Raw genomic sequence first — 22,929 nt, 5'->3', positions numbered from 1 at the left:
AGAGCTGATGTCAGCACAACTGAAAGTCTCCCTCCATCATGTACTGTAGCTACATGAAGCCCCAGCAGCATCCATCACTCCCCCCGCTGCCCCGACTGAGAGAAAGACCTGCCACCAGCGGGAAAGCCGACGGCGAGGTGGCCGTGAGAAATGTGCATCATTCTGCGCTTGAACATGAGTCGTGAGCCGAGTCTGGCCTTGATCATCGCTTGGGTTCTGTGAACTAACAGTTTTCATGTGTCAATTTCATACACTTCAACACAATGCAATGTATATTAACCATATCGAATCATTAACTCGGCAAATGCTTCGCCGAGACTCGTCTTTGTTCTCCTTTGATGCATTGACTCGGCCCCTTTTGAAATACTGCACGTATGAAACGATGCACAGAGCCAAGTGGAGCTGAAGTCACCCCACCTATAATCCATCCATCATGATGGCAGCCATCTGGCCATATTATTTTGGAGAAGCCAAGGCATGAGCTGTGGTATGAAAACGAGGACTTCTGACAAGGAGCCATTCTTTGAACTGGAGAATGTCACTGAATGACCCGGCCAGCTGCAGGCGCTCCGATACCCATTACAGGCCTTGTCGCCTTAAGTTGGCATTCAACAAAAACTTGATGGATGATCCGGAACAGATAATATTGTGATCGGACTAAAAACCAAAATGGCAAAACCCAACCATAGATCTGTCAGTTGTTGATCCCACGAGGAACAGAAACATATTTGTCTCCAATTAACTTGGGGGGTGGGGGGGGGGATCAAATGGTGTGGCAACAACAAGGCCTGAGGATTTTTAGGAAAATACAGAACATGTTGTATGTGAATCACAGTGTCAGAAACAAAAATGTGGATCATAGCAACAAGCTATTTCCAGAAGAGAGAGAGAGAGAGAGAAAAGTCAAATCATGAGCTCACAGCTGCAGAAGTGCTGTGACATTGACTGCTCGCCTTCTAAGAAATAAAAATGAGTGACTGCCAGAGCTGGTGATGTCACTGGTCACATTTGTCCCCATCAGTGTGGAATAGCTGCTTTGACCAAGGGGCTGGGGTGTCCTTGAAACACACACACACACACACACACATGCACACATGCTGCTGCTGATAGGGTTCAGGCTCTCGCTGCATCAGTGTCAGGAGCCCTGCAGGCTGGAAGCTAAAAAGACGGCAGCACCCTTCCTTCCCATCAACTGGGAGCGAGAAGCCTGGGTCGGAGCTGCTGACAGGAGTTTGACCTCAGGACTGATGACACTGTGTGATGGGAAATGGCGAATTACCTTTCAGCAGACCTCATCTTGTCACCTTTGGTGTTGATTTCCATAGGATAAATGTATCAGCCGCACAGGAAATAAGGCGTCAGTAACGTCCACAGCCAACCACTGTCAAATTAGTTCACACAATGCTTATTAATTCTTTCAGCTCCACCCGACTCTGTGTTTTTCAGTATAGCTATGTTCACATGTCATGCTGCCCGGTGACATTCCCATGCAAAGTGTGACGGAGGCAACAGTAGTAAAGTGAGACGACTGCAAACATTTGAGTAGCAGTCACAGTTTAATCGAGTTAAAGCCATAGTCTGACTAAGTCCGAGTATACTGTACATGCAGAGGAGATCGCCTCTGTAGGTGGCGCTGTATCTCACTTTAAGCAGGTGCGTATTTAATCAGTTTCCTGTTGAACTTTCTGTCGCAGAAAAACAAACAACAAACAGTGAGTTGAACGTTGAGATGGATTGTGCTGTGGTCCGACTAATTATCCAGGTTAGTTAGTCCAACTAAGACTAGTTCGATTTTAGACGGACTAACGTGTTACATGACATTAAGGAAACTGAATTATTGTCTTATTTTACTTTAACAAAGTCTTTTCAAGAATTAATTTTACTGCTTAAAAATAGCACCCGGACCCCTGCACTGCTGCTGTAAACACACAAATGCTTCCTCAGTCAGGTTTGATAGTATTGCTTGACAGAGTCCATTTTCAGATGAAGGACACAGCATACAAATAAATAACCAAATAAAGGTAGAATTAGAACTTCAACAAAAACAACATTTACCAAAAGTTACACTCTGCAACTTTGACTAAAACTTATTTGAAGGGAAATGTTTGGAAGGAGAAGAGGCAAAGGAAAAAAAAGTGGAAGGTATTAATGCAACTGCCATACGACATGGCATAATTGAAATCACTCACTCATGATGTGCATTAGGCACAACATGAGTGAGTGATTTCATCTGATGCATTCTGATGCCGCCCTCCCTATGAGCAGTGCAGCTTTGACTGACGAGGAAGAGAGTGCAGGCGCGCGTGCGTGCGTTGCATGTATGCGTGCGTGCCGGGAGAAGAGACATTGTTCCTTGACGTCACCGCTCTCTGCCCAGCCTGCCGCTGCTCTCAAACACGTCTTTGTTATTCCGAGGCTTCCACCGGAGACCGGCTGTCCGCAAAACACGGAGCTACGTCTCTGCGGCAGACCTGCTGGAGTGGAGCACAGTGTGCTCACCACACACACACACACACACACACACACACACACACACACACACACACACACACACAGGAAGAGGGAAGAGGGAAGAGGGAAGAAAAACATGAAAAAGCAGGGCATGGATAGTGTGTGTTTTCAATTAATGACTAGTTGAACTAGTGCAATTAAATGTATTAGTATAATAATACAAATGATAATTATTATTGTTGTTGTTATTATTATTGATATTATTATTATTATAATAGTGAACGACTTAGACTTAAATCTAAACAGAATGCATTTAATTACAAGACATGCAGAAAAAAAGACAGACTATTTTAGCACACCCCCAAACAACAACAACATCGTCTGCCCCCAACTTTATATTTTCAGGGTTCAGGGAAGACTGACAATAAATAAGAAAAATAGATAAATAGTACTTTTTTCAAAATCAAACATTAAGTAATGTAATTGTTAATGGACAACATTAAAAAAGTGTTTACAATGAATGACTAGTGTTAGTAATGCCATTAAAAGTCTTAGTATTATATTATTATATAGTACAATATGGGTAGGAGTGACAATAAATAAATAAAAAGGTACAACAATGTAATGTCATTTGTAATGGACAGCTTTAAAAAAGGCTGTTTTCCCTGAAATAAATAAACGTTTTTCATGTAACTATAGCTTTGTGAGTGTGAGATGCAATTTAAATTGAATCAAATGAGCAAATATGGTATTTTCCTGCCTTAAAATCACTGTGGTTGTACTTTTTGGGGGCCACCAAATCCCAAGTCCCGCCAGGGACACCAAAAAAGCTAGTGCCGCCCCTGGTGTGGATACAGAGGCAGACAATAGCCGGAGCCGCGAGCTGCTCTGCAGTCCGTTCCAGTGAGAACGGAGCTGTTCGCAGCCCCATTAGCGTGTCGTTACACCTTCACACGCTGGTCTCCTTCCGCGGGGGAGGGACATCCAGGCCGCGTTTTCACAGCGACCGCCGAGCACGGGCTCTCGCTGGTAACTGAATAGCCAGTGTAATCTGACACTTCAACTTGCCGTGTTCCACGGTAGTTGATTCAGTCACTCACTCGCACAGTCTCCGCGGCTCTCGCGTCGTCTTTCTGTGGAGGAGTGCAGCGACAGAGAGGAGCAGCGTACACACATTCTCACTCAACACACACACGAGGTTCTGGAGGAGGAACAATAAACGCGGATTTACCGCCGAGGATTCGAGCTGAAAGTAAGTTTCGCGACTGTTTTTCTTTCAATATTATTATGACTGTGTGGTTTGCAAGAGCTGTTGGTTTCCAGTGTGTCCGTGGGTTCTGCCTCCCCCGCCGGACACAGACTACCTGCTAACAATAGTGTGACCCCCGGAGGAACCTTTAACAGCCGCCTATGAACTCGTGTCGTGGGTGGTAGTGGTTGTAGTGGTGGGGGTCACACTGTGGTCGCTTTAAGCGGTAACACAGCGCGTTGTATTCGGCGGTGTGTGCGCGGCGTATCCCGCGGCTTGCTGCTGGAAGCGAGGCTGTTAAAGTCGGTGTGTGTGCGGGTTCTTCTCTGGTGTTGTAAAGCAGTTGGCTTCCATACTGTTCCATTACTGCCCCCCCCTGTAACCTTCACCTTAATCTTAACGTTATTATAGTGACACCGTGTGTGCAGGCTTACATCCAGGATAGGTGTGTGTGTGTGGAGAAGACACCAGGCAGGGGTGTGATAAAACCTCAGGTCACTACGTGTGTGTGTGTGTGTCAGCTGATGGCTAAACTGAGAATGTATGTCACTGAGCTCACACTCAGCAGTGTGTGTCTGTGCGAATTCACTCCCTCTAGTTACCTGTTGTAACATAGTTATAGCAGACATACGTCCATGTGTCCCTCTGTTGGACAACATCATGAAGCAGCAGCAGCATCAGCTTCAGCATCAGTGACATGACTGACTGATGAGTGTTTTGATTGGATCCTGTCAGAGATCATGCAAAGATCAATGGCTGCTGTTGTGAGGTCACTGACTGGACCCCAGTGAGGCCTTGTTCAGACTATTTTAAAAATCCTGGACAGCAAAAAGACTGTTCACTCACATGACCAGGCTGGAGTAGCTCAAATCAGACCCAGATCCGATTGTCAAATACTGATTTTCAAATCAGATTCGTTATGTGTTCCTCGATCTCACTTATATCTGTTACGTGGTCAGGCGATGAGTGGGATGAGTCCTGTTGGAATGCACCATGCACTGAGTGTTGTCATCATCATCCCAAACAACAGAGGAGAGCACAAGAAACTTAGAGTTATGAAAGTACACGGTCAAATCTGATATTAGATTGTAATTGAGTAATCTGGCTGGTATGGGGAACTTAACTTATAAGAAGTGGCTCGAAGTGTGATTAAAATCAGATTTCTATGGATGCTTCTCGACTTTGTAAGTGTGAGAAGCAATTTAAATATTCCTAAAATGAGGTATATTCATGCCTCAAAACCACCGTGGTTGTACTTTTGGGGCCAAAAATGGGCCACAAAATCCCAGTCTTGCCAGGGGCACAAATTATTATTATGTTTTGGCTTGAAGTGCCTCACAAATGTTTTAAAAATCTGATTTCTATATATGTGTCTCAGTAGAGATGCCCTGGCTGCTCAGATAGGACTTGAAATAGTTGTCGATATCACTGGTAACGTGACACATGTCAACAAGGTCACGGAAGTGCTTCACCTCTCGGTGCTCAGTGAAGCCTGCTGTCACTCGTGCCATGCAGGAGTGCTTTATGGTATTGAGAGCGAGATGACACGCCTCAAAATGTCCCGCATAGTACACTTGTATTCTCATAGAGCTGCTTTGAGCAGCTCTCTGGAGCAGCTCCCTCCCCGTTAAATTCCTCCCGTCTGGATGTGAGGCCAGCTGGGGCAGAGCGCAGCAGAGAGAGAGCGGTCTCCCTGTGTGATGCTGTGGAGGAGGAGACAGTCGTTCTAGGCACCCTGCTGCGGGGCGGTTTAACGTCAGGTGGAGGTGAAAAAGAGCACCCTGAAGTGCTGAAGTGGAATTAAGCTGTGATTACGAGCAGAGCCGCGAGCCCTTGCTGTCTTGTTGGGCTTCTAATCTACAGCATAACTACCCTATTTTAGTGAGTGTGTGACACCCATTCTCTCATCAGGTGGGAAAAAAAGTTATCTTGGAGATTAAAACATTACAGGCTTTTCACAGTATAGTACACTTATTGCAAGAGAATTGCATTGGATTGCAGGTGTCCCGTGTTTTTATGCCCATGTGCTACGTATATAGATGTCAGAACGTTAAACCTTTTTTGTATGGCCGCCCTCTTTCTCTCTCCATCTTTGGTAATTTAAAAGGGGTGATGTAATGAAATTGTTTCAGCAGCAACACTCATCAGCAGCACAACATTAATTAGTGCTGTTTGACTTTTCTCTCCTCCTCCTCCTCCCCCCCAAAAAAGAACCAAAACAACATTAAGTCATCTCAGCAAAGCATGAAAAGGAGGCACGCACGTTCAGAGCAGGTTACCTGATAAATTGTGAAAGAAAGAGGGCAAGGAATTAAAGCCATCTGCAACTGTTAGACTTGGACGTGTGTTGTTTGTGTGTGTGTGTGTGTGTGTGTTAGTTTTCTTTCCTTCTGTTGTCCCTCCTGGGGCCTCTTTGCAAAAAAGCCAGCCAGTCGGCCAGGCTGTGAGACAAGACAGAAGAGTGTCTGATTCACTAAACAGGCTAAAGGCTCTGGTAGACGCACATTGAAATCAAATTTGGGTGATTTCAGAGGCTGCTGGGTGCAAGATGCAAGTGTGCTCGCTGACGCTGCTTCCCTTACGTCCATAATACAAAGAAAATGATGCTGGAAATGTGCCTGAACATTAAAAAAAAAAAAAGACTTGTGTGCTCGCAAAGTTGCAGCTGAACACGAGAAAGAACTCACTTTCTGTTTCTCAAACCAACTGTGGAAACGCAATGATTGGAATCATCGTCGTCATCAAATTCATTTTAGGTCACCTGCAGTTATTCTTTGATTACCTGCTAATTATTCACAGAAAGCAGAGATAGTGAGGGCACCTCACTCCATATCTCTGGATCTCTGTGAAGCAGCGAGTTAATAGTGATTAAAAAAATATGAAAACAAGTAATTACTCGTGTCTGAGTAATTAGCTTTGTGTTACTCAGCAATTTAACAAGTTGCTGCTGTTTACTGTGTGTTGGCACAGCTGCAGTCTGCTAAGTGCTTAAAACCTGGCAAATGCTAATCAATGTTTTGACAGCCTGACATTTCATCTAACTGCTCATGTTGGTTCATGGGGAGCCGTGAAATACTTGCTGCCTATTCGCTCGACATGGATTCTTGTAGTCTGATGTCTCGCCGTCAGCCGAGACCAGTCAGAAGTCAGCCTCTCTTTTATTCTTTCTGTCTCTCTCTCGCTCTCTCTTGTCTCACTTGTGGTTCAACTTGGCAGTACAGTTCATCTTGTCTGAGCCTTTGTTTTCAGAGTGCCTATTTTTGGTCTTTTTAATAAGGAAAAACTTGTGTTGCCTCGCAGCATTTTACAACTTAAACTGCTCAGTTTGCGCTGAGGTTGTGCCCTCGTGTCAGACGTCTAACTGCTTCCTAAACGTTGTTGTAATTCTACCCATAAGTCTGCAGTTCAAGCTCCCTTCAAGTTGAAGCCTGGTAATTGCAGTGTAGCTAATTCAGTGAAAATGAAGCACCCGGCAGATGTAACTCATCCTGCTGACTGACTGTAATGACATCAGTTTGGTGTGGACCAACATCAGGGGGTAAGGAAACCTCAATGCCACATGCCTGTCACCACCGTCCTTCGAGCTGCAAGCCTTGGTGCTGTGGTTCTGTTAGCGGCGGAAGCAAGGACGGTTTTAGCTCCTGAGGTTGCTGAGGTAGTCGGAGAGTCATTGCAGTGTCTTAGAGCAAGGCATATAAGGTGAAGATGTCTGCAGGAGTAGCTGTAGCTGTGCAGAGCCGTTCCCAGGTGTGTGAATTAGGGAGCTGCTGTTGCGGTTTTGCATCGTCTGCTGTTTCCTTTGACAATAATCTGGTTATAAGTAGTAGGAATAGCTTGAAATCGCCTTTTTTTTGTGCCAGTCTTTTACCTCTTTTTTTGAACTTAGCTGTTGATGACATATTTGCACCAGTGTAGTTACGCAGTAGCAATAACCAGCCAGTTCAAACACAGCGAGGCAGACATGTGCAGCACCCACTCACATCCAAGTGGTAACAATTGTGATGTCACCCACAGGAATCTGAGCTCCTGTTTTGAAGCCGCGAGATTCATGAGGTTTATTTTCCTCTAAACGGGAAGATGATGTAAAAAAATCGACATCATGTGCCGTTGAACTACACCAAAAACTAGTAAATGAAACCATTAACTCCTTAAGCTAATGGTTACTAATGTTATAAAGCAGAAACTAAGTTGTCTCCTAGTGGCTATTCAGTATATATGTTTTTTTTTTTTTATTTCCTGGTTGGCTTAAGGAGGAAACCAGATGTTTTCGTTAATTTCTTTAAAAAAATATATAGTCTCTGCTCACATGGCGGCGAGTGTCTCTCTTTACAGCACCTGGTTTGTGCTTTCAGAAGCCATTCGCTGCATTTTTTTTATATAGCAAATCTATGTGTAGCACATTTGCTACCACATATTTTATACCCATTCACACACTGCCGGCATAGCTGTCAGAAGCAACGAGGGGTTAAGTGAGTGTCTTGCCCAAGGACACATCGGCATGTCCGATTCTGTGATCATCGCCCGTTTGCTTTGGAAACATGTGACTGAAAGTTGGGCTTATGTTTAACTCGCACAACATGTGAATGTGATGCTCAAGCATGTCTTGAAGAAACTGGGTGTAATAGACCTTTATCACAGTGGACATGAAATAGTAGGACAAACACAAGTTTTACCAGTAACATTAGTTGTTCAATCACACTAAATAATCACACATTAATCTGTAGTAAATGTTATTGTTAAAAAAACAAACAAAAAAAAAATGTTCCCATATTTTTAGTGGCTCTTCCCTTTAAGTTGGGATATGGGATATGCAAATGATACTGATATTGATATTTATGCTGCGTTATTTCCAACTTTGCTGTGGAATGATTGGGAATCAGAATCGATTTTACGCTTCTCAGCCATTACCTAATGATGACAAAGCTGCCAGTGTATGTGTGACCCTGTGCTGCTCGGCTGTGCAGCCCTCGGGGTGGATCAGTTTGGGTTCAATTTGCCAACGTTAGTGAAAATTAAGTTTCACGTTGCAAGTCACGTCACAAGGCCTTTGCCAAGTTTATTATAAGAGATTCACAGTCCTTCATGACAGAGGAGTCCATTAGTTTAAAGCAATGCTCGCAAACTCAAATGACCTGGGGGCCCACTGAGGGAACGATCATGTGAGGGGAAAAAAAGTCCCAACGTTTTGAGAAAAATGTATCTAAATAATAATATTTCTGATGATAGTTCACAGAATTTCAAAAATAAAAGTGTTTGTTTTGATGTGGAACGATAAGTAGTTCACAATATCAACATATGTATGATGTAACACAACAAAAATAACTCGTAACTTGACATTAAGTTGATTGATTGGGGCACACAAGTTTGAGAAACAGAAAAAGCACCCCTCTGGTGGTGAGTTGAGAAGCACACTCTTCCTTACAGCTCTTCACCACCTCTGTGTTCAGGCATCTGCACCATTCAATTATAGAAAATAGAAAAATAAGAGTACTTATACGTATTGGTATCAAGAAAATCAGGATACCCATTATGATCATAAATTGCAAATTTCTCCACTGCGGGGCAAATAAAGGACTATCTTATCTTATCTTATAAGTGTTTTAGGAAAAAACACATTATTTTCTGTTTGTCAAGAGCTGCTGCTTAAAACTTTTGGCTTCCCCAGCATCAGGGGACAAAAACAGTCTTCTAAGTGAAACAGAAACAGAGAGTGAAGAGAGAAGTTACCAGCCCACCTCTGTCACCGTCACCGTCTCATGCATGTTTGATTTGATGTTCTCTGAGAAATGAGTGCAGGGGATGTCACTATGGCCATGTCCTGTTCCCATCTGCCGAGACGCTGGAGCCCTTGAATCATAAATGACACCCGTCCTCACCGCGAACAATATGAGAGTCGGAGCCCGCACAGGAAGAACAAAATGTTCCCTCTCTCCATCCCTCCATCCATCCATCTATTCGCCCACCGCTGCTGCCTGCACTCAAGATTTCTCACCATCGCAAGCAATTACCCTCACTTTTTTTTCTTTGGTGCTGATGAAATCCTCACAGAGTGTGTCTAAGCTGTGTGTCTGTGCTGGTGAGGGGGGGGGGCTCGCGAAAGAGAGGGAAAAAGTGCTAGTATGTGTCTGAGTGAGTGGCTTTGGCGTGTGTCTGTTTGGCTTATAAATCCTGTTTAAGCTAAACAAACTCATTGTCCTCGTTCTCCAACTGCCGCGCTCCGTGTTTGTGCTGCGTGTGCTCTCGCCCTCCCTCTTTTCTGCCACTCTCTCTCTCTCTCTCTCTCTCCCCCCCTCTCCTTTTGAGTTGTAAGTACAGTCACTAATTAGTCCCCGCTCCCTCTTCACGCTGGGTCAGTGGGTTTACTGTTTCACTACTGATCAGCTGTGTTTGTCTTGTATCTCCTGAATCTGAAACATGCCTCCTACAGCCTACACACACACGGCAGCATACCTTACACACAGGGTCCCACATGGACTCACTTGCTTAACCAGTCCAACGGAGAAGTGCTAAATGGAAATCCACCGCCACTGGATATAAGGGAGATGCATTCACAATATATATGTTTGCAATCAATTGCAACAAGTTTTTCGGTTTCAGACAACAGCGCGCTCGTCTAGCACTCAATGTAGCGTCAACGTCTGCGAGTTGCAAATCCTTATAGCTCATAATGAATCTTTCTCTGAAGACAATATGCCACATGCCTTTGTTTATAATATCATCTGTGCTATAAACAGTCACTTGTCTGGTTGGCACTGAGAGTGCGGGGTGATGCTTATTTGCGGCGTGGGAGATGGAGAGTGATGGCAGAGATTCTGTGAAGGCGGTCAGATTGTCTCCATCATGGCCTCCGGGGGATACATATGTCCTTGTTTTCTGACAAAGTAAATGAAATGGGACTTTCTAACGCAAAGGGGACAGCATTTATTCTCTGCCCGTGATGTAATGTCAGTTACGAGGAGCGAGTCGTGCGATATCTGCTCGCGGATAATGCTCATTCTTATGCATGAGTGAAGGACAAGGACTGAAACGTCAGTACTGAACAGTTGCTTCCATGACATGTTGCAGAGTGATGTTTGAAGGCAGGGAGAAATGTTGAGTTCTCTGTGTCAGGTTGGGCTTTTGTTTTGTTGATGTTCTGATTGCGCTGTGGTTGTTAGGCAGATCCTCCCTCGTCATAAAGGCATAAAACCCCGAGCTCCACTGCCTCACAGACCATTTCCTTACTGCTTTCCGACATTGCTCAATGACAGAAAAAGTCTATTACTGTGTTCAGTGTGTTTGCCCGCCTGGTGCCCTCCCTTCGGTTTTGACACTGGCGGTTGAGCCAGCCGCTTTCCCAGGGTTCTAAGGACTGACATCCCTTTCATTTTCCCGCCTGGGCGGCTCAGATAAAGGAGCATATTTTAAACCTCTGTGTGGATACACCAACTGTAAAGAGAGACGGGCTGGTGGGCCGAGGCTGAGCTGCAGCATTAACCTCACAGAGAAGGGAGAAAGGGACGGATAGAGGAGTTAGGGGGAGTGATGCAGTGTGAAAGAAGCCAACAATTTAAAAGTCCAGTTTATTACACAGTGATCTCAGACGTTTGTAATGTTTGGTTGATAATTCCCTTAACTGGCTGCAGACCTGACTTTGCAGATATCACAGACGTCGGCTCTGTTGTTTATTCCGCAGCAGAGGGCAAATGTGTTTTCACCACTTTTCTCTAATGTCCCCCTGTTGCAAGTGCGCCCTCCCAGAAACCAAAGCCACGTCATTTATTATATCAGTAATGAGACCACGCTAATCATGTGTATTCCGGAGACAGCAATGATACACTGCTTGGCGCTTGCCAGGGATCGGCCTCTAAACAATGTTTATCATTGTCTCCCAGGGCTCTTTAATTATCTGGCAAATGTTATTGACAGTACTGCGAGGGCTCCTATGTTTCATGATTTTAAAGGCTGCTTGGTTTCTATTCACTAATAAGTATCAATTACAACCAAACTTTTCTATATTTAGCATTGTGTACACTATAGTAAGCCAGGACAATTTGTCATTTTTTAAATCAAATTTGCAATTTGAAACCATTCATCATTCAGTTTTCGATTGTGAGGGCTGGAACAATTAATCAAGTATTAATCAATTATAAGAAAATGAAATGGTACTTTGATAATTAATCCTTTTAAGGGTTGTTTGTGATTTCAGTTTTTGCTTTGTGGACAAAAGAAAACATTTTAGGACATCATCATTTTGAATTTTCCAGTGTGTTCTGCCTTTTATAGACGTGGCAACTCATTGATTTACTATAATGGAAATAATCACAACTTGTGGCTGTAGTATTTGCAAGTTGGAAACGGTCTATTTATGCTTTAAAATAGTTTATATTTACCTAAAGGTTTACCTTAAAAAACTATATCTAAAAGAAAAATGAGATATTTTATACAAATAAATCGGCCCTATAGTATATTGTACATTTTGCAGTTTGACCGAGTTCTGAGAAATGACGTAATGGACATTACATTACATTACATGTCATTTATCCAAAGCGACTTACAATGGAATTGAGTACAGGGGTGGAGCCAGGGGTGGAATCGAACTTGCGACCATTGTGACCATGATGTCTTTCGCACACAGCATACTGGTCTTAACCACTGAGCCACTCCACCCCCATCACACGAGAGAGGATGCGGCGCATGATATAATCACATTTCATTAGATTTTCATTTCTTCAGTCAATTCTTAAATAAAAAAAAAGTATAAATGAGTAACAGAGCTTGTTAAGTGCTCCTTTGTGTCTGCAGCCACTCATTAATCCAGATTACATACATTACACATACGTTATAGCCGCATTGCTTTCACAGCCATCCTGTAACCTTTACATGGCCACCCGGTGGGAGCCGAGTGGAAGCTGAATGGTATGTGTTGACATTGTTAAGGATACACGTGAGGAGGACATCACACGTTTCATGTCTTGCCTCATTTTTTTGGGTGGGGGTGCGAGGGGGGGGGCAGTTTGCCATACCACAGCCCGCGACTCTGCACATTCTGAGTCTGTTGCTCATAATCTCAAAAAAATATGTGTGTGGCTGCAGTTTGACTCTGACGCAGGTTAGTGATGGTCAGCAGTGACAGGAACATTCTCTGCTTTGAAAACAAAACTATTTGTTTACACACCCTCCACACACACTCACACCATCCTCTTTTCTTTGTCATGTTTCTGTAACTATTTCTTGTATAACAAGAAAGGCGGTGCGCTTCATTGATGGCTGCGTGGAGTCACCTTTGCTTTTCTGTGTGTTTGTGTGGGTGCATTTAGGCATGAAATGTGTGTGTCTGAGAGCGAGAGAGCGGGGAGGTGGGGGTAGTAGTAGTAGTAGCAGCAGCAGCAGCAGCAGCAGCAGCAGCAGTGGTGGTGGTGGTGGTGGCTCGGGGTGAGGTCCTGCCCTGATTTTCTCTGGAATTCCTTTGTTTTTGGAAGCCAGAAAGGGGGGAAATGAATCCGCATAGCCTCAGGGTCTCTGCTCCTTGAGAATTCTCCATGCACACACACACACTCTCCACCACCAGCCCTGATGGTTTTAGGGGTGGCTCTGTTTTCAAACCTCAGAGCAGCCAAGGTGTTTTTCACCCTATTGAAAACAGAGATGGAGTTAAAAAAAAACAAAAAAACAAAACAAAAAAGTAATGACTGCACCAGGCAAAGCATCTCAATCTGGAGGGACTGATGCTACTCAAACATAAATTAGCTCCATATTTCAGGGCAATGGAAATGAAAATCAAACGTAACTCCTGCCACTCTGGGCCAAACAGATGCCTTTTTGATGAAAACACAATCACGTAATTTATTTACAGTCATATAATGAGGAAAAGTTTTGTGCAGTCCATTTTTTAATGTTTGTAGTTGTTCCACGGCCGGTGGAAAGTCCGCGGCTGTGGAAGTGTTGTCAAATGCTCCCTACAAGCTGAAAATATCACCCCGCACTCATGCCTCATTAAATCTGATAAACCTCGGTTAATGGTGTCAAAATTGTACAAGGGTATCTCCGTTTACTCTGTGTCACAAGTTTTGCATGACCAGATCCTTATCTGGGGGGCTGGCGCTTAAAACGAGCAACTGCCACAAAAGCAGAGCTTTTCCCTCTCGTTTGAAGGGGGCTCGTGTTGAGCAAGAGGGGGAATTGAATAGGCTAGTTGCCTGCGTCTATTGAGCCAGCCTTATTCATTCTTTGCTGTCACATTGAACAGGCAGAGGTGGAGGCGGGGGAGGGAGGGAGGAAGGGTGGTGCAGGAGAAGGACTAGGAGGTCTGGTCACGTGAGCAATAATAGTCCTCATGCCGGTCCCTTTCAGGCTGTCACAGTAAATCTGTTTGACTTGTCACTTTCTAAATCATTATGAAGGCTAAAAGCCTCTCTATTGGATTGTGGTGGAAGGGAGGAGGCAGCAGGTTTCCTTTGTGCCTTCTTGACGATGATGATAATCAAGTTTGTTTCTGGGCATCCTGCTGTGCGGCTATAATTAGCTCCTTTCTTCTCTCCTCTCATTTTTGCTTTTGCATGTTGCTCCTCAAAGCAGAGTGGCAGAGCCGTTGTTCGGAGGTCACATGCTGCCTCACGCATGGAAGCGTCGATGACATCCCGACAGTCTCTTACTTAGATTTAACGGCCCTTCAACTGTAGATTCAGGCCCACGGAGTCAGAAGTTAATTATTCGGCCTCTCAAGTTTGCGTTCAAACCACAGGCTCATGGTGATTTAGTGCATGTGAGGTCTCCTATGAGATCCCCTGCGAGAGGTTGGTCTGGACTTACAGTTTACACTCTCTGGCCAAAGTGATTGCTGTCTGACAGAAACATGACAAAGCAGATCTTGTCCCTGAGATGAAACCTGGTGTGACGTCTGATTTCCGAAAAGCTCGCTCTCTCTCTCTCTCCTGTTCCCCTCTCCTCTTTCCGCTTCCTAACTCGTCTCAGTTTTCTTTTCCCCTCCTCTCCATTTTCATTCCATCTATCTTATCCTCTCTCTCGTCCTTCTGCTTTCATCCCCTCCCTTCCTCGGTGTGTGCCAGCAGCACTCGTGCCTGGAACAGAACGCCGGGGCAGACATCTGTCGCTCCGTGTCCCCGGTCTGATCTGTGGCTCGAAGCATCAGGGTCACAAATACCTAATTCCCAGTAGTCAGAAAAAACAGTTACATTTCAAGTTTAAACAGGTTTTTCACCAGTGGGAATGTATTTACTCGGCATTCACTCCCAGGTCAAATTACTCTGCTATGCACATACAGTTTGCTAAGTGGGAAACGTCAAACCTGGATGAACGCGCTGCTACCTTTTTTTTGCAACTCTGTGACATGCATTCATCGTCCACCCGCTATTTAGCATTAATGTTTGTAGTGATTCTTACTTAACTTATTTAAAATGTGTGACTGCCCCCAATATCATTTATTTCATCAATCAGATCTAAATGGATTTAAAGTTAAAGACTCAAAATAGTAACCACCGAAATGTTATGACTGATGATGGCTGTGGTGGTGTTGTAGTTTTTTCTCGTTTCCGGCAATGCATCCTCGGATGATGCAGGGATGAAAAATAAACATCACGGGACAGAACAGTCACTAGCAATAGGCCAAAATAAGCCATTTTTAGTGGCTTAATCTGGGTTTAAAAATCCTAAAAATCATAGTACACGCATTCATTTTAGTACACGCAAGTCCAGACATCTGTGTGCTCGGTTACTTCATTTCTGTCTTTAAATTTCACAGATGTGAATCTTCCTACACCTCTTTTACATCAAAATGTGTGGATATACACATTTTTTTTGTTTTTAAATGTGGCTAATTCTGTTTTTTTTAAAAATGTCAACTTTCTCAATGGGTTGGGTTTGACTTTGCCTTAATCTAATATGTTGAAAACAGATGAGAAAGTCCCTCTTTCAAAGAGTGTGTGTTGAAACACTGCACTAGAGAAGGTGCAGCATCAGCCTTGGAAATGATCACTCCCGAGTCATGTTTTATCATTGTTGATTTGAGCTGGATCCAATAAAAACCTGTGTCTATTGAGTCAATTGACCAGGGAGTGAACACTGACTGCATTCATTTACCTTGCAGACAAAAGCCAGATGTTTCTTTTTGACCATTGGAAAATGAGGGTTTAGACTCACACAGGTGCAGAAAGTGTGAGTGAAATGTGGCTTTTATCAGGCTGCTTATCAGCCGCAATAATGTGCAGTTGATCTCAAAGGAGGATTTTGACAGTTGAACTGGATTTTTGTGCCTGAGGCAGTTCCATTAATGTCAAAGCCAATGTCAATAGATGTAAGGTTGTTAGGTACGGCTGCTCGGTGATGTTGAAAAGAGTGAAGCTGAGGATTGACATGCATGTTGTCTGCCAAGTTTGAAACTCCCTTCTTGAGAGATAAATGTCTGTGTATTGATCACACACTGTGTTTTGACATGAATCCGTGTAGTAGCGGTGTCTTTTCCCTCGGAACGAGCAAGTTCACAGTGACGGGGCTGACAGATGCTTGGATGTTCACGGAAAGATGTGAATTTCTAAAGAGGGACGGGCCACAATTAAAGGACAACACCAGTGTTTTTGCTCTGGCTTCAGTAAACAATGTCTCAAAAACATTATCTCGCTGTCAGACAGGAAACTGACGTTTGTGTTGCTGTGTAAAACACTCGCTCTCCAGTTTTTCAATCACAGGTCTTTGGTGTATGGGGAGTGAGTGGTTTACTGCACAAATTACACATTATTCCCCTGTAATCATGTCCATACTTAATCCATCATCAGAGAACACTCGGGTTCATACGGCTGCTGTTTGTGTTTGCAGTCAGTTGTGTGACTTAATTGCCCTTAAGGTATTTAATGTTAACGTTAGGGTGCAGGTGACAACATAAATCAAAAGCTCCTGCTGGTGCATCTGAGGATCCTGTGACATCTGAGATGTCAGAGCAACTCTAACAAAAACAGAAAACAACACACAATCAACATGCTCCTTTTCACGTCGGTGTTTACTCGTCGGCCGTTCTGTTTTGATTTCCTGAAAATGCAGATTGTCGAGCAGTAATCTTTTCTCTTTTTTTTTTAGCTTTTGACTTGTCAGTCTTCTGGTGTTGGGAGAGTTTTGAAAATTCTTCCCGTTTCCTTTAGTGCCTTCCATTATTGCCCCACATTCCAGACTCTGTGATGGATTTTCTACCTAATAGAAGCTTCAACCCCCTACTACTTGATTTTCCAGTTGAATTTAACGGAAATCAAAGGTCTGAAAGGCTTAGAAATCACTGCGTAAGCTTATGGATTTCTTTTGAAAACTGTAGATATTGCTGTAAAATATTACTTTGTCCAGCACACAAAACCACTAATCTAAGACCCAGACAGAATTTGGGTTCAGCTGCATGAGTCACATTCACACTTGGTGCCATTTTTGTGCCAGTTTTTTTGTTACCGTTTTTCTGGCTCTGTCATTCCCACTTTCTATTTATCTATTTCAAAACTAGTTGGTTCTGTGGGGGAAACAATGACCACAACAACTGTGGGGGGAAAAAGATAAAGTGAAGTGAACAGCGATTCAGAGATCTGCAAATGCACAGGGATGGTGCTTCAAGATAACTGAAGAGAACTCCATTTGATTAAGGTAAAGACATGGGTGTGCTCAGCTCCACAAAGCTGCAGAGTCACTTGGTATGTAGCTGCTTTGATTCAGCTCATCTAGCATGAGTTAGCAGACTCTCAAAGTGAAGAGCCTTGCATGTGTGTGACGAGTAGATTAGCTCTCTTTATGACGCCAGTCCACATTCAAAAAGGAGTATCTTAACATCTTGTTTACACGTATAAAGCCCTGAGATGAAAGTGGAGCCGCGGTTTGATAGACTGGAGACACTGTGGTTAGCTTCTGAAACATAATTGAACTTGTAGCCCTCTACTGGCAAATGTCCCAATAAGCCTGTGGATGTAAATGTTTTAAAAGGGCAGGAAATACAAAATGGGGCTAACTCTACATAAGTTAATATAACTTACACAGTCTCAGTATAGACCAGCACGTTCCAGACAAATGTACACTGAGTTTAAAGTCATAAAAAAAAAAAAAGTGGCTCGCTGCAAATTTCAGATAACAATCACTAAGCAAATATTAGCTGGCCGACTCTGCACATTAATACCATTCACTTACAGGCTCACTGTAATGCATACACTGTATAAATCACTCGTTCATAGATTCATGTTGGTGCTCAATAACACCCATTCCCTTTGATATATCTCCCATTTGCACTGTGATCCATCTCATTAGTGAATACACATCTTCTACACACACACGCACACACGGTAATAGCTTTTATGGGTTCTTGTTTTTTTTTTATTAAGTAGGGCTGCATCCAGCAGTTATATTATTTATGATTAGTTTGTTGACTTTTGATTAATCAATTCATTATTTAATCCTGCTACAACTCAGCCAATCCCTTTATGTGTCCTCTGTTTAAAATAATCAGGTCAGGATTTAAATTCCCAATACTTCACTTCGAGTTAAATTACTTTGAAAGAGTGAAACATTTGCTTAAACATCAGCGTGTCAGTAGTGGTGTTATGAGCATATTAATATGCTTGCAATCCAAACACTCTGTCAGTCGAGTAGGTAAGTAATTATTTTACATCCTCGGGCTAAATCCACATCCATAAAGGCATCAAGTCTGCTCTGGTATGCCTGCCTTCCACACTACCTCTGTCCCGAAAAAGAGTTTGAAAACAATGCTTGCTCTGTTTTAGTTTGAAAATGCCTGGGCTGCATTTTAGTCTGGATGGACAGAGAAACTGACATACTGTAGTGGCCCCGGTAACACCTGGAATTAGTTTTCTGTGATCGGATTGCAATTGGATAGCGCCTGACCACTTTTGATTCAAGTTGTAAATACACCCGAGACGTGCATTGAGGACGGATTGTTATCCGATCTGCCAAACCACGGCGGGAGGTGGTCAGAGACACATTGTGACCACATTGAACAGATGTGTAAATGCAATGAGTCACCGATGCGTCGCCCACAAAATACGCGAGTGGAAATACGTTGGTGGCTTCAAGCACAGCTAACGGGAAAGTGGCAGCAAACATGTGCGGCCTCCTCTGCTTTCCTCGGTTTTTCGCGTATTGAAGACAACTTCTTCCCCTGCTTCGAAAAGCAAAGAGGCGTCCATCAGATATTGACGTGGACACCCGAGACACATGTTAATAACAGGTGTAAATGCATGTGGTGAAGCGCTATCCGATCACATGTGTAAATGGGGCCAGTGACCCTTATTTGCTTCCTGGTTGGTACTTGCCCATCGTCTATTGACTATCGGGTGTAAATGAAGCACACAGGCCTCATTCACACAGAAACAGAACTTCCACTATACAGTCTTTTTCTCAAAAGGCTGTAGTATAGATGACGGGCCTGTATGTGGCGCTGTAATGCGGCTATAGAAATACACCAAAAACTAAGAAAAAGATGTGGGTCATGTGTATAAAGCTAGCAGGTTTTGGGCTACTATGTAATTCTTTTCTCAAAGTTGTGTTTTGGTTGTAACCACAAAAATGCAAGGGTCCTGTTTTGAGATTTTTTCCACACGGATCCGTTGTCCAAAATAAGTGTTTTACGGCTCTTAAAACACGGATGCCGTATGGATGAAAAGCAGAGACAACACTCTTGTGGATTCTCTTGTGTGCACGGGCCCTTTCAGATTCCTCTTCACAGCGTCATTGATTTAATAAAAGAAATCCCTGCGCTTACCGTTCACCATTGTTGTGTCGTGTTAGCCGTGACTTTGTGAAACTAAGCAAACAACTGCAGAGGGGAAAATGTGTTTGCTGTTTGCACTGGAATCATAGAAAGAGCTGAGGGGCTTGTCTGGATGCAGACAGTTTGTTTTTCAAAATGCTGTTTTCATATGAAAACATTGGTATTGATATAGCCATATAGATAAGTCATGTTTTTTTTAAAAAAAAGCAGCATCTTGTGTCCTAAATTCCACTACATCCCGCTCATTCCCGCTGAATTCTTGGAGACAGAAGTTTCTCCAGTAGAATCCACTTAATGTCCTCTCTGTGCACTTGTTATGCAGCAGGCTGGAAACAGCGTTTTATACCTGACGACAGGCAAGGTCGGCCCAGTTAAACAGGACAGTGAGTGTGTGTGTATGTGGGGGGGTGGGAGCGGTGACAGTTATGCGCGTGCGTGTGTGTGTGTGTGTGTGCGAGCGACTGCAGCCTTGGTTGTGAGCGACCAGCTACAAATCAAACAGAACCGAGTCACTGCTGGCGCGGCGCCATCACACTGATTACAAGCACACAGAACACAGTCAAAACCATCTTGATGGGTAATTAGGAGTACTCTATCATTTTTGTTATCACTTAGCTGCCGTGGTCATGTCGTCTCTCGTACACGCTCTGCAGCTGAGACGGTGGGATTGTTGGACAAGATATCGCTGTAATAAAACTGCGAGGTTATTGTCGAGATTGAAAGGTATTTGGTGATCGCTTAACGTCGGTCCAGACAACACTGAACAGTTTTGGGTGAAATATATATATATAAGTGTGATTTTATGGGACGTGTATAAATTCAAGCTGCGGTTAAATATATAGTTTCATAGATTAAGTACTAATTTTATACAACTGTAATTCATTACAGTATTTTCAACTGGAATATTGGAACATTTTTAGACTTTGATATTTATTTCAAAGTGTGTGTTTGTGCAACTTTACGTGCAGGTGCAGCACCATATTAACCTTGTGCTTGTTTAAAAGGGCAGCGGCACTATTATGGCTCCTTTTTTGAGTGTCGCTGATGCACATCGCGTCCTGTATGACTTTGACCGGGCAGACCTTGCAGCTTTTCAGAGCACAGCGAGCCGTATGGACTCACAGAGCTTTAAACGGCTCCACGACAGGGAAACAAGGTAAAGACGCCGGGGCGGCTTTACGCAGCTCCCCGTCTCCGACTTCAACATTTACAATTTTCCCATTAAGCCTCATCACTCACACGAAGGCCTCTGCCTACTTTTGCACTTAACTCTGTGAACACTATTTCAATTTGTGCTGTTATTATCCTAATTTGCACAAGCGAAAATGAGAGAAAAGGCAAAGCAAATTGTGTTCCCTTTGATTAAGTGGGATGTTTGATTGTGGGCCCTCCACCTTCAAGAGAGATTTGATACTTGAGGGGTTGAAGTGTTTTTGATGGAAACTCCATTAATGATTGATAACTGGAGGAGAGCGGTTAAAAATCTCCCTGCACCAGCACCATCAATTATTAAAAGCCCTCTCCTTGCATTTTGGTGGCACATAACGTAACATTCATCATCCTGAAATCCTGAGTTGATACTGTCGAGTGAATGAGTTAAGGCTTTTTGTTGATTTCTTAAAAATCTTCATCCAAGGTGTGTTGTAACGTTAAAGCTGATATTTGCAGCGGATTGCAGCAAATGCCATTGTTTGTTGTAGAGCTGAAACGATTAATCGATGAATGGATTGTTAATCGATTACTAAATTAATCGACCTAACTATTTTGATAATCGAATAATCGTGTTCATAATTAAAACCAGATTTCCGATTTGTTTAATCTTCTTAAATGTGAATATTTTCTTAATTTCTTTGCTCTGGATAACAACAAAATCATTAGAAGTCAATCATTTTGGTTTGTGGACAAAACAAGTTTTCTGATATTCTGAACACCAAACGATAAATTGGTTAATCGAGAAAATAATCCACAGATTAATCGATTATGAAAATAATTGTTAGTTGCAGCTCTAGTTTGTTGTTTTTATCTGCTCTCTTCAGTACCATTGCTTACTGTATATCATTTTTACATGATAGTGTGGCATGAATTCAATAAAATTTTACATATCTTGGCTTAGATATCAGGTTAGTGCAGACGTTTGTCGCAAACCGATGTCAATCAAACAAACTTGATGTAACTTTTCACAGCTCTTCTTCCCTGCAGCCTCTGGTCCAGCTGGATTTATGCTCTGCCACATATCAGGACTTAATCTTGAGATGGGTGTGTGCAACACGGTATCTAATTTAATAGTTGGGAAAGACTGAGCCACGGGTTGATGGTGGAAATCCTGCACACTTGCCACATGTCGAGTGGGATGTCGAGGTAGCAAGTGAATGTTTGAAGTCATGCTGGAGATTCGTGTCAGCCAGTGTTCGAATGCGTGTCACTGCAGCAGCCGAGGTTCTCCAGAGCCTGAGTGCTGATTTGAGCTGCATGGAGATGAGCTGACAGGCCTGGAGGCTTTTCTGTGTCATCGCCAAGGTTCCCTTCACTCCTTGCCGATGGATTTCTCCCAGAAAGCACGGCAGTACTTCCACACAAGAGACCTGATTAAGTCTTTATACTTGTATATGGCAGTCACAGAAGCAGAGCGTCCAGCGACTCTGCTCAAAGTGCTCCGAGGCTCCTTCAAGGCACGCGAGACTCTAAGTTCTCATGACGCTTCAAGTGAATGTGCAGCCATTGTGAAAGTAATCATGACTAGTAGCCCACATGTGCACAGAGGTTGCCTGAAAGTGCTTCTGTTTGGTGACGCCGCTCTGCTGCTTTTGCGTCACTTACTGATGTCAATGTTCAGGTTATTCATTGACTACCATTGGAGCCTTAAACACGGAGCATTTTTCTTTTGTTCCTTCCAGTAACGACAACCTCATTCCCTTAAGATGAGCCGAGGGAAAAAATGCTCCAGGGTGATACGAAGACTGTGTCGAGATGGAGGGATGAAGAGATAGCTATGGCAGACAATGAAAAGAAACAACTATAAAGTGATAGCTGTTGTAATCTGTTCCCCGATCAGTGTGTCTCATCACAGCGGCGAGGCTCTGTGTGCTGCCCGTCTTGTGTCAACAGTGGTGTATTTACATAAGCTGTTTCCTGCAGCGTCTGTCCTGAGAGCGCGAGGAGCTGCGATGGTGAGGCGGCATGATTAGATTTACAGATGGAGATTAATGTGAACAGAAGTAATAGCACAAAGACATAAATCAGAAAGAAGAGGGTGGAAGCACTGTGCTTGACCTTTTGAATGGTGATAATAATGCCGGAGTCAGATATGCTGCTACTGGGGGCTGCAGTGCTCGAGTTTAGACAACGCATGCGTCTGTGTGCGCACACGTGTGTGTTTGTGTGTGTGTGTGTGAAATGGTAATAGGTGAGGCAGTCACCACTGGAGTGCGTTAAGATGAAAGTGGCAGCGTGTATGAAGAGCGAGGAACGAGCAACTGCTCTCCGT

General features: G+C 43.5%; 1 long non-coding RNA gene across 1 annotated transcript in view; it reads left to right on the top strand.

Moving 5' to 3' along the window:
* The first annotated feature begins 3,528 nt into the window (after positions 1–3,528).
* The window catches only part of LOC122760262, a 40,044-nt gene continuing 20,643 nt past the window's right edge, over positions 3,529–22,929 (top strand). The window contains exon 1 of the long non-coding RNA XR_006358355.1: positions 3,529–3,703. This is a non-coding gene — a long non-coding RNA (uncharacterized LOC122760262). The remainder of the gene's footprint in view (positions 3,704–22,929) is intronic.

The sequence above is a fragment of the Solea senegalensis genome, unplaced genomic scaffold (genome assembly GCF_019176455.1).
Source record: "Solea senegalensis isolate Sse05_10M unplaced genomic scaffold, IFAPA_SoseM_1 scf7180000013311, whole genome shotgun sequence".
Taxonomy (NCBI): domain Eukaryota; kingdom Metazoa; phylum Chordata; class Actinopteri; order Pleuronectiformes; family Soleidae; genus Solea; species Solea senegalensis.
This window is presented reverse-complemented; position numbering and strand designations above follow the sequence as displayed.